The sequence below is a fragment of the Mycetomoellerius zeteki genome, unplaced genomic scaffold (genome assembly GCF_001594055.1).
Source record: "Mycetomoellerius zeteki isolate Tzet28-1 unplaced genomic scaffold, Tzet1.0 scaffold914, whole genome shotgun sequence".
NCBI lineage: Eukaryota > Metazoa > Arthropoda > Insecta > Hymenoptera > Formicidae > Mycetomoellerius > Mycetomoellerius zeteki.
Window position 1 is genome coordinate 59,031 of NW_017257952.1, and position 13,047 is coordinate 72,077.

The window sequence follows — 13,047 nt, forward strand, 5'->3', positions numbered from 1 at the left end:
CTCAGCCAGGAAGCGCAAGGTCGTCGCTGCCCACTTCGTTGATCTCCTCCGCCAATCTGCTTCTGCCAAGCGTTGGCTCGTGCAGAACTGGGGATTTACCCGCCACCACTCGCGGATAATACCACCTCCGAGATGTTAAGCTTTCGTGGTTGGCATATTTTTCGGGGCTGGTGTTCAAGCTTGGGATTTTCGAGGGTGGTTTATCGAAGTGCCACAAACTGCGCGTATGAGAGTCGAGCCTAATAATTGAAAAGCTAAGTGGATGAAGGTGGATACACGACACAAAGGGACGATTACGTTGTATCGACATGTTACAATTTAATCAGCGATTTTATTGGAGGAGAATGTCGTGCTTATATGTTTTTTGAAAATCCACATGAAAAGGACAATTTTACTGAAATATCTAAAAATTTAACTGGATACACAGATCTGAAAAAAGGTTTTGTTTATGAAAGTAAATATATATAGGACGCTTAAGTTGGTTGTTAGAATGTCAAAATGTTTCATGCTTGAACGTCCTACATAATTATTTGGATAGTCAAAATAAAATTATTTTCAGGATACGTATTATGGAATTATTCGAAAAGGATTTTGGTTGAAATTGTGCTATTACTTCCTATATATATTATATTATATATATATATATAGATTTTTATTATATTTTTTAAGGAAACTAAAATAATTCGGATCGGAATCTATTTTGAATAATTCCATAATAATACGTATCCAGATCTGTATCTAGTTAAATTCTAGATCTATTTTAAAATCTAGATCTGTGCAAGTTAGTTATTTTAGACATTTTGGCAAAACACTTCTATCCATGCAGCACTAAATTTTATTTTTATTTTGTTGCATGTATTTTTATTTAATAGATAATGAGAATCTTATTATATGTATGTAATATAAAGCGAATATAAAGCATTATGTCTTTGAGAAAGTATTTAAGTATATAGATAAACTAAATTTGCAATAAGTTTCGAAATTGATTTCGTATTTTTCAGGTTCTTCTTCCTCTTTCTCCTTTTTTATAGTTTTATGTTTAAGTTTGATAAAGGTCGTTCTTGGGTATGTCACTTAAGCGTACTGTCTAATTAAAGTTCTTCTCGTCTAATTAAGATGCTTTCCTTTTGCGTTGGACCTTGGAAACGAACATCTTAGATAAAAGTCGCCGATAATAAGCACCGTCAAGAAAAGCGAAGAAAGAAGTATACTCCCGCGTCTCGTTGTTGACGGTTGATCATCGGTATCTTGCGAACACTTTTAACGAGTTGCAACCTTTAATTAATTACTACGCAATTACATCTTTTTCCTTCGATAAGCAGAGGAAATAATAAAACGCACAAAGACCGTAACATGCAACAGTTTTCCTCATCTTTACATAGTTGCACTAATTAAATCATACTATTTTCTCGATAAAGAACTAGAATGAATGTAATGCAGTATTTTTATTAAAATTGTTTTGTACGACGTACAATGATGTTTTATTTTTTTTTTTAACAATAATTGACCTGACATTCGCGAAAATTTTTTGAGTTGCAACTCCATCAAAAGTCTAATAGAAATCTCAAAGCTCGTCGGGTTTCATATTCGTAATTACTCGGCTGGACATGGGTACGACATGTAGTTGTTAAAGGACCTTAATCTCAAGCTTACGGTCCAGAGAGGGAAAGATAGACAGAAAAAGAAACAGAAGAAGGGAATAATAGAACGTAAAAAAGGGGAAGGGAATGGAGGCGAGTACAGAGATTAGGGAACTGAAGATTATCTCGAAAAGTGGTCGTCGTCACTGCCAAAGTATTCATAAGTCGTTCGGGATCGTATATTTCTGTGATTTTGCTGCGTATTATGTTGCTGTTCTACCTGAATAAATTTACATGTTACTGATAATCAGGTTGTAAAACAGGATCTTGTTTGTACTCTGTTTGCACTTTGCATGATTTCAATATTACATTACAATATTAATGTGATCATTAATGTTATTAATGTTATACAAATTCAAGATAACACACTACATAAAATTAATTATGTAATTAATTAATGTGATATAAATTGTTGATAACTTCTTAATTCTTTTAAGATGACTTTTGACAAAGACATAAATTTTATGTAGCAATATTTTCCGATATATAATAAAATTATTTAACAATGATTATTTTCTAAAATAATGTTATAACAACATATATACAATATATGTATACTTTCTAAATTACTTGAAATCTTACTCTAAAGAGTAAAAATTGAGCCAATCTTGAAAAAAGTGGCTAAATTTTTAGTCTTTAATAATGAGATTTCACTCTTCTCAGAGTGTAAGATTTACTCTAAAAGTTTTGTATAGGATAATGCTCTACAAGCCTATTAATTACGATCGAGTGATTACTTCAACCGCAAAAAAATATTTGCGCCAGTGTGAGTTACTGAGGAAAATTGAATGCACAGTGGTTAAGGCTGATCATTGAAATTCTACGATTTTCTGGTTCGCGGTATTTTTATGATTTCCGTGGCATCTCTTTTTCGATTTTCTTTCTCTTTTTCTTTCTCTGTCTCCGTTTCTCTTTTTCTCGACGTACGTACATTTCATTAAATACTCCTTTTTTTCCTATATTCGCGACCACCCTTCGTAAATATTCGTGCGGCGAAGGTTCTACAGCTATTCGCAATGAATCCCCGTTTTCCGGGGGTAGACGTAGACGCGCAGCGATGGAACGGGTGGGGTGCGTCAGGAAGTTTGAAGTATTTTCCTCATAAAGCTTTCGAGGTATCTAAAATATTTGCGACGATGCGGATTTCGCTTCGGGATTTTAATTAATTAACGACCCGACACGCTGACTGGCCCGAACGAACTAGTTTGGTCAGACGATGTGAGGGGTGGGAGGTGATGGTAACGGGAGGGTGGGTGGAGGAGGTAAAGGTTCATTAGAACCTCGTGCAGCTTGAAATTCTGTCGACCACAATGTAAATAACTCACTCGTGCTTTATATAAAGCAGAGAGAGAACCTTTGTGCCAAAGAGCCGCCCGTATGCGTTCATTAGGCGGTGTTTAGTTTTAGTTACATTTCGAACCATACGTGTGAACACATCCGCGTATTACAGTATTACACGTGTACATGAAGAATCGTTGAAGTATCTAGCTCCGTTCGAAGCCTCGCTGTATCCGTGGGGTTTGCCCTGAGGGTAATTGCACAGAGACTGATTGAATGAAAGGAACACCTTTCACGGAGCGGTATATTAAGAACTTGTTAAATCAGGAAAGGTAGGCGAGATTGTATTGCGAATGATTGTGAGATACTTTAGCTAACAATACGTGAAATAATACAGTGATTCGCGATGCATATCTCTTCGTGGTAGACGAACGAACAAAGATGCGAAAGGTGACTAACTTATTCCTTACGAATCGTATATAGGTATATCTTTCACAAATATCATAATTACAGGAAGTCCTGGGTAAAAAATACGAAATGCAGATTGCAATTATCATTGCAAATCAGTCGAGCCACATGGTCGCCTTGATAAGGAAATAATACGAAAGATAATAATTTCGATCTCTCAAAGCGATTCTCCAGAATCTGGTACATCTCCTCCTGGGAATATCGTGACTAACGAACGCGCCGGTGCCACCGCGGTGGAATATACGCCAATTAGCCTGTATTTTTCGTCAAAGAGATCAAACCCCTTTCTGTATTAGTACAGGACCAGAGGTTACGGACGTAAAGAGTCGTTGGTAGAGACAAAGTAGAGGCAATGTTGGAGATAATATCAAAGGATAGTTAAACCGTAGTATATATATATAAAGCGTCGGCGTCAGAAAGCTTTTGCGATTTCTGTAAGAGGAAAACGCGTTATACGTTTTGTAAATTTCATCTATCGTGTCACGCGTTCTTAAATTATTTTTTTACGCCGTTTTTCGTACATTTTGCAAGAAATTATCCGGGAGAATTTGTTAGAAAAGTTTCCACTTATTCGGTGAAAGAAGTATACGATATCAGAGAGAAATAAAACACAATGATTAGATAGGGTGGGTTCAAAGAACTTGTGATCGTATAAATTTTAATGATGAATCTTAAGCCGATAGTTTCCAAGGAAACTTTTCTAATAGAGCGCTACAAGTTTTAGTAAATACACCACATTAAATAATTCAAGTATAAATTAAGATTTCTTACGAAGAAATAACGTCTATAAATGAATGTACATAAATCATAAAAAATATAAATATAAGATTTTATTAATCGCGTTTCTCATAACAGCGTTCACTCTTTCATCACGTTATAATAAAATTACGTCTAATAAATGTTTGTTTGCTTTATTACAACGCCATGATAATCAAATGACTTTATAACGCGAATTGACATATCTTCTACGTTCATTTGAACTTTATCATTCAGTCCTCGGTTCAATATCCTCTCGCGCGTGATGCTTCCGTACAGATCCAATTTGAGACCAGTTGAAAGACTCTACCACTCGATTGATTTGTCGCGCAGGTCGAGAGTTAATTAGCTTGGAGTAGGCGATGGTAACCTAAAGGTTCTCTGACTGGTGACCTTTAATCAAGAGATTAATCGAGCGATAGCCACACATTATCGACGTCTATGTGTGTGTGTGACAATTAAAACCACACGTTGATCGAGTTTCCTGATTTCTCTAATTATTTGTTTAACTGCCTTTCTTAATTATGCTCTTATATATCAGAAATAATATATATTTCTTACTTTCTTATTTTTTGCAATCATAATACATATCTATATAGTTGGAGATGTCATTTATAATATTTTACAATTTTTATATTTCTTTTTATATATATATTTTATATAATCTCACTCTCTCTCTCTCTTATATCTTACATTTCATTTTATATATAATAACTTTTTATATTGTCTTTTACAGTTTTCAAAAATATTTTTATTAAAAGCTTTATCACTCGACACACAAAACTTAATGATTTAATGGCAAATTTCTTCAGGTTATTTCTTATTTTATATTGACGTGATTTATAAAATTGAATGAATTCACAACATATACGACAATAAACTGATTTTTTATTATAGTTTATTCTTTTAGAGTTATTATTGTTTCTTTATTTATTGATTTATACTATACTTTATATGACTGTGTCCTTACTTCGATATCCGAAATACATACGCGAAACCAGCGACTCTCGATAGTAATTTACTTTTTTATGGCTTTTGATAGCGAGTCGTTTCTTTATGGTCTTTGAAAGCGATTTGCCTCTTTATGACTGTTGATAGAAACTCGTGGATTTTACAGCACTTGATAGTGATTTATATTTCGTCACACAAACCATTTTGTTCGCGGCCTTTTTTCATCCCGCATTGATCTGCACCGACGGATCTGTCGGTGGCCGCGCGTGCTTTCTGCTTTTGGTTTTTGATGGATTGTGCGAGCACGCGCGAGTGCACCGCCTCAAATACGTCGAAGTGCTTAACGAGGCAGATTTTCACGGGATCGACCATAAAATGGAAAAATGGATATTTCGCTATGGAGGACTTCGATGCCGTGTACACGTACGTTTGATTCGAATCGTAGCGAACTATGCGTACGAGAATGACACGGCGCGTCCGCACCGCAGGTCAAAGGCCCGCAGAAATTTTTAACAAAGTCGCTGCCTCTCGAAGAAGGGGTACCGAATCGAATGTGCAGGGTATCACAAAAATACTGTAATTCCTACTATTCCATTTTCAATCAAATTTACTCTGCATCGTAGAACGCATGCAAATACGTTTTCAGTCTTCTCAAGACAGAAAAAAAACACTAGCTATTATCAATACTATATAGTTATTTAAAAAAAATAGTTCATGTGTGGGATTCTGGGATTTTTCATGTGTGGGACACATGAAAAATTGTGATATGTGCTAGAGTACTCCATACACTTTGCATAAAAGTCGGCGTCTATGCTATATATAGATGCTACATATGGATGCATTTTAATAATAATAGATATTTGCTCCTATTTACTTTCATTTGATGAACATCAATGTTAATAATTAAAAGCGATCAGTTAATATTTATTGGATTTGAAAAACTATCTTATAACAGAAATATTTAAAAAAAAAGGATTAACGAGCTATCATTCTTTTAAATTAAATTTTAGGGTGGTATTCGTAGTCCGTTATTATTTCAAGATCGTCTTAAGTAATGCCTTAAGATGCTAATATGGTTCTCTGATTGGTTCGTGACATCTTAAGACTGTATTTAAGTCAATCCTAAATATAAGATCTAACTATGAATATCATCTTTGGTATCCGATTTACGATTGCAGCAATATACAATCTGCCTTATCGGCGCGCGATATACCCGGTGTCACGATAGAAAGTGCTTGGTATCTCAATCTAGCGGCAGGTCACAGAACATCATTGAAGGGATGCTGCGACGTCGGGACGCCGGCGCCGATAGTGCTCGGCGTCTCCGTTGGTAGGCGCCACTTTCCGGAAAGTCGTTGCTTCATGGAGGGTGTCTTTCACCCCCTCCCCGGCGATGCGGTCGAAACTTCTCTCTCTGCAGAGATTCATGGTTAAATCAAACTTATGTACTTGGAAATGTCCACAGTATCACTTAGTAATTAATTAGATCGTGAAAATAATGTTACCTCGCGTACCCAACTTTATAAATTTCAACTTGGTGGAGACTCGTTTAATTTTCGCACTGCAAAAGTTGACAGTTAAACAATTAAAATCAGCTTGAAGTTACTAGCTTAGTTTCTATCTTTTATAGTTTTTACTAAAAGATTTAATTTCTTAGGATTGATGAAATTGTGCTTGCGACAACGTGTCAGATATTGTGCAATCAAACAGCAGTGGATAATGTAGATTAGCGATCGAACGTTTAGTCACTTTTCGCGAATGCATTTGTCCGGCACTCGTTACCTCAGGAATCACGTCGTATTTATCTACATCGTGAATACTTTATCAGGTGCGGGTCGTTAACCTAATGGAGACGACGTTAAAGCCGAAGGGGATCGATATAGTGCACTTTTCCCATCGTCATCTACGAAGGCCGAGGCCAATCGTAAGGAAAGACACCGTGAGGAAAGACGAGAGAATCCACGCGGCTCTAATAGCGCGTGAACGCACTTAATGGAACCATTTGAATCATAATGCGGCCGATCGGGGCCGCGATTGGCAGTTTCTACCCGGGGGATCTCAGACCGCGTGTCTTGCTCTAATCGCCTTTTCTGATTAGGAAACCGGTATAGGTTATTCTCGTACCGTTATATGAGGCAATCGTTCATATATAATGATAAAAGATGGATAATTTCGATATAAACGTGCGTACGTTACATTTTTCTTTCTATGTCATTTTTATAAAGTACGTTGATTCTCGCGTAGAAATAAATTATTTTTGCCACTCCATTTCCCTTTATGATTACTTATGATAACGTTAAATTCTGATCATATACAATATGTAAAGTATTTTAGGGATAGATTGCTAGATTATAATTAATGTACAGCATATAATGAAAGAAAAGATTGGCTGAAGAATGGCATAGCATTTATAATTAGTCGCAGCAACCAATTTTTAGTTGCGACTGCGTGCTATTTAAGTGCCAGTATTTTACCATCTAATTTGCTGCAGCAGTCAATCTTTTCTTTCAGTGTAGACATTAATGCATTCCTGTATATCTCACATATTGAAAATAAAGGAAAAAAGCAAAATCATTATATGTGAGAGTGTAAAATTAAATTGAAGCGCGAAATAAGTATACAATGAAACGTTATAGAAAAGTATAATAAGCAATTTTTGACACGAAGATATTTAGAAAAGTACTCGAGAATTGAGTGCTGGAATCACGCTTCGAGCTCGTAATCTATGCCGTAAATATAGCATGTACGTATAATACGATCATGGCTTGCGATGTAGTACCATAGTCGAACATAATTATTTGTAATTTATTTAATATCCGCGTTTTAACGATGTTAATTATGGATGATGAGGCTGCCTATCGTCGTCTTCGCGTAATCATCTCTCAGATACTAGGTATACCTCGAGTCTCACGATCTCCGATACTTGTTTCTCCTCCTTGTTCTTTGGTGTGATAACCTCAACAATGTTACTGCCTTCCTGTTTCTTTTATTATTTACAATTAGTTCAATTTACTTGACGATTTCCTTTCTCCATTAATGGAGTTAAAAATATCATTATACTACGTTGAATTTTTCACGTTGCATTCAAGTAAGAAAATGACATCTATGTCTTGAAAATTATTAATAAAAAAAATATCATTATGTAGACATTTATCAATTGTATGTTAATTGAGTATAGAATTGCGAATATTTAATTAGCATTAGCCAGAAATAGACGGAATATTTATGTAGTGAAAGTTGCCATGGACAGACGATAATATCGTTATCTTCAAATACTAAATACGCTTAATGAGACATCGATTAGAAACTGTGTCTCACAAATTGCCTTCTATTAATTAGCATGACCTAAGAGAAAAGAATGTCTAGTTTAAATAAAACGGACTCATATCGGTGCATAAAGATGAGATAAATTATATAGAATTAAATAGTTAAAACTGTTTTTTAAATATCTGTATTTTTATAATATTCTTCCAAATCAAATATATGTATATTTTTTAATATAAAAATATTATCGCCTTTTTATTAAACATATTTATTTAATGAATATAATAATCGTTATGGTTATTTTCTTATAATTTTATGATGCCTGACATTATATAAGTGTTTTAATTTATTTATAATTTTGGGCATATCTGCTTTATAGAATCTTAAATTTTCTATATCTAGGGGAGAAGGTGGTATTTATGGCCAGTCTATATATTGTAGCCTCCCTTAATATCTCTGCTATTATATAGCGAATCTTAATGATTATTTGTGGCATTATTAGTTCAGTAGCTCGCCGTTACACCATGACGCTAATATTACCAATACTCAATAATCAGCACTCATAAGAACGCATTTTTACTTTCAAGTATTTCTGAGGTATATAGTACTTTAGCATTTAATTACACTTCCTTATTTTTCTTAAACTTGAGCATATTATCACACAAATATATGTATTTTTGAGTGTGTTATTTGCTATTTAACATTTTATTTGACTATATATATTTTAAGATATACAAATTTAAACAATACCATGGCATTTTGCTAATGTGGCCTTCTTTGGATATTAAATCACGACCTCTTTTTTGAGGTTTTCGTATTAAAATAATTATTTGATAATCGATTGTAACTCTATTGCTAATCTATAGTTTATATTACATGTACTATTTTTAGTATGCAGAAGTTATGTGAATGTATATACATTCATTTACATATATTTTAAGATGATTTTCTTTTTTGTTCATTTTGTAACCAAATACTGTTTTCTAAACAAAACTAATATTTTAAGGCTATTTTTATGGAAGGCCATATTACCGCCCATTTTTTTCTTAGAGTCATTACGCAATGTCGCCACATTTTTATTAATAGTATCCTAAGTAATAAATATTTTGTAACTTTGAGTCCAGAATCGATTCAATAACATTTTAATGAATGTAATTGTCAAGTTTTAAACTTAAATATTGATTATTAACAAAGTTATTGTGTAAAATGTAACTGGAGTGCCATAATACCACCTTCTCCTCTACTCTATAACTGATCGAGTTTCTGCAATTTGAATATACCTATATTGAATATACATGACGAAATGTGTTTTTATTCTAACGATATGTTAATCGTGAATTATTAATTTTAGCGTTGAAAGCTTTTTATAAGATATAAATTAAGATAATTGATGTTATAAATGTTTATTAATTTAAATTTGGAAATATCGAATATTGATGATCGGCTTAGTTACCGTTAAGGACAGAGTTCAAACGCGCAGACAGTGCTTACAAGCGCGCACTATTTGCAGCCGCGGAGATAGCGATCGATATTTCGACCGTGAAGCTCCGTTAATGAGATCGTTTAATTCCACGCTCGCGCGACTCCACGTACGCGCTTATAGGTCGTTACAGCACTCGCTGCCGTCGCCTCAGACGTCTATAATAATGACGCTAAATTACCATCTCTATCTGTCGAATCTCTGGTAATCCTCTCGAAGAATGAGAGGAGGACGAGTGAGCGAAGATGGTTCTGTAACTGACTTTATGCTAAGATTCTTGGACACAATGTGGATATCGCAATAGTAATTCAACCAATGTTTAAAATATACGAATCTGTATGAAATTATAAACAATAATAAGTCAAATTAGATCTCTAGGTGAGAGAATAATGCGTATTAATAAGTAAAAAATAAAAATAAAAATTATACATTTATACAGTTATAGATACAATTTTCTTTAGGTATATATGAAATATATAATTTTATTACGTGATGTTAAATAAAACAAGGAAACGTAAGAAATGAAATTAAACCTAATTAATTTTCTGATAAACGATTTATTTTATTCGTATCTCATTTGCGTGCTATTTAGGTGCCAGTAGTTGGCCATTTATAGGTGCAGGAAATATATACATAAATGTATAGGAGATAAACGCGTGTATGCATAAATGCGTGCATAAGTGTGTCCGGTGCCAATGATCCACTGTGAATAATCGACACTGCGTTTACGTACTCGCGTTTACCTGCAATGTTGGGTGGACAAGTGGGCGTAGAACATGGATCACAGGATTATATCCTATCCAAAGGATATCCTATCTAAGGGGTATCCTGTTTAAGTGTACATCATGCTCCATCGAGCATTGTCTTGTCGACGAAACATACAAATGCTAATCGAGAAAATCGTTTTAAACGGCAGGTTCATTTTTTTTGTATTGCTTATGTTTTAATTATAAATGTTTTATTTATAAGCAATGTGGTAATGATTATTTTGTGCGAAACCTTCTTTGGTAAATTATTATGAAACTGATGAATATAATGTGTATAAATTATTAAACGGGGAATATTGCTTTTGCGGATATAATATTGCTTTTCATTTTATCGTTCATGGAATATTGAATGACCATTGAAACGCGCGAGACTATAACACAGATGACAGAGATTGTTATAGGAAAAATCTGTAACGGACAGTATTTAGTGTTTTAATTTCATTTTTTTAATCGGTCAATTTGTCTCTCTCTTTCTCTCTCTCTCTCTCTCTCTCTCTCTCTCTCTCTCTCTTATGATTTACGATCAATATGTGCGTTTTTACAGCGTGAGCCTAAACATTTTATTATTTATTGCGCACGTAAATATAAACTAGCTATTATGACGCACACGCACATTGTACGGCTTGCCATCCATAAAATTTGCGTGAGACCGCTTTTCTGTAAATTACGACACGTAATAACGGAACATAATAGCAAATCTCGATTGTGAATCTGTTGTATCATTTTCGCTTACAGACTCGGAATTTTATGCGTTTATCTGCAGCTTATTAATTGCAAGCGATACGGCGTATTCTTGTTTGGCTCAGAATATATTTGTATTATAATTAAAATATTACACGATATTCGCGCGCGAAAACTGGACCGATGATATTTAGCCAGCATTAAGGACCGTCATTTTTGTACAGACAAGATTCAAATTTAATAGAACATAATTAATTTTATTAAATAAACAAAAAGATCCACATAACATCCATCTGTTGTGAGAATATATTGTTGTTATTTATATAAAATATTTGAAATTATTGAATTTATTTCGTTGCAATTTCCTCTCGTTCGTTTCCTACAGCTGTTGCTATGCAATTGCATCTTGAGAAGAAATCGAACCGCACACGCGTCATTATCACTTCCGGTGCACTCGCCTTCGAATGAGTTGACTGTTATCAGCGGCGCTATCTCGTGTGTTGGTGCATATGCGTTTTAACGACGGTATAACTAATTAATCCGTGAATGGCGCAACTAGTAGAGTGGCGGTGCAAATAGTAGAGCTACGGAAATTATGTGCTGGTACGTCAATGTCAGCTCGCGGAATGTGCTTCCATGTACTTAACGAGACAACGCGCGCGAGTCTGGCAAATTCAGAACGTAGCGGTATCGATCTGCCGTGGTTGTATGTATACATTCATGCCGTGTTGTTACAAGGGTTACAAGTACTCATATGAGATATGCACAATAGTGATATCGCTCTAATATCCTTCTTCTCGGTTTCGTGCAGCACGATACTAAACACTTTCTCGCATTGTTTATCTCACAAAGAATATATATGTTGCTCGGATTATTTGCGCTTCTTTTTATCTACGAAATTTTTGATTATTTTCTCGTTAATTTTTCCTTAATAAATATGAGAAAGTGTTATAACTTGATTTAAAACGTAGAGATTTTTATGCATACATATGTATGTATCTTCGTGATTCGAGATTTGCATTCTCCTTCAACAACGATTTTATCGATAAAAGCTATAAATACATATTTTGCGTTTGACAAGCGCACTTTTATTCGTTATTTTATCATCGACAGTTACGACGAACAATGTGTTATTTCGAAACAGTATCGATGCAATGGCGCATTGTTCGTACATTTTCCATGTGGGAAATCTGAGGGAAGTGATTGGCTTTCCTTCACGCTTGTTTGGAATCGTAATGTCATTACAATTTCCGCCATTAGATTGCCGTTGCAACGTTTATGAATGTTCTTTTCTTTCATTTGCGGCATATAATGAAGAAATAGATATTAGTTATTTCATTAGAGGAAAGTCGCCGATACTGACACAAGTCTCCTAAAGTGAGATCCTCTTATTTCTCAGAAACTATTGCACTTTATTAATACTAATAAAATCATGATCTGTTTAGCTAATTAAAGAAGTACAAATTCATAATTCGTATATTTGTGGCTTGTTTCTATACCAAATCAGCTACAAACGAATTCTACGAATGCGAAAATAAAATTTTTACGATTTTCTTTTGCAAATTGCGTGATTTAAATAATAGTGATTATATCGATAATATTACGTCATTTTAAATGCTTGTAGTTTCTTAAATCAATTTTATTTATATTATTTTTCCTCTTAGTCTTTTCACAATACGATTTTAAATTTAAAATTGGGGTGCAGCGTCAACCGCCACACCTGTCTGTAAAACAGACCATGAGCTAATTTAATCTTTATAAT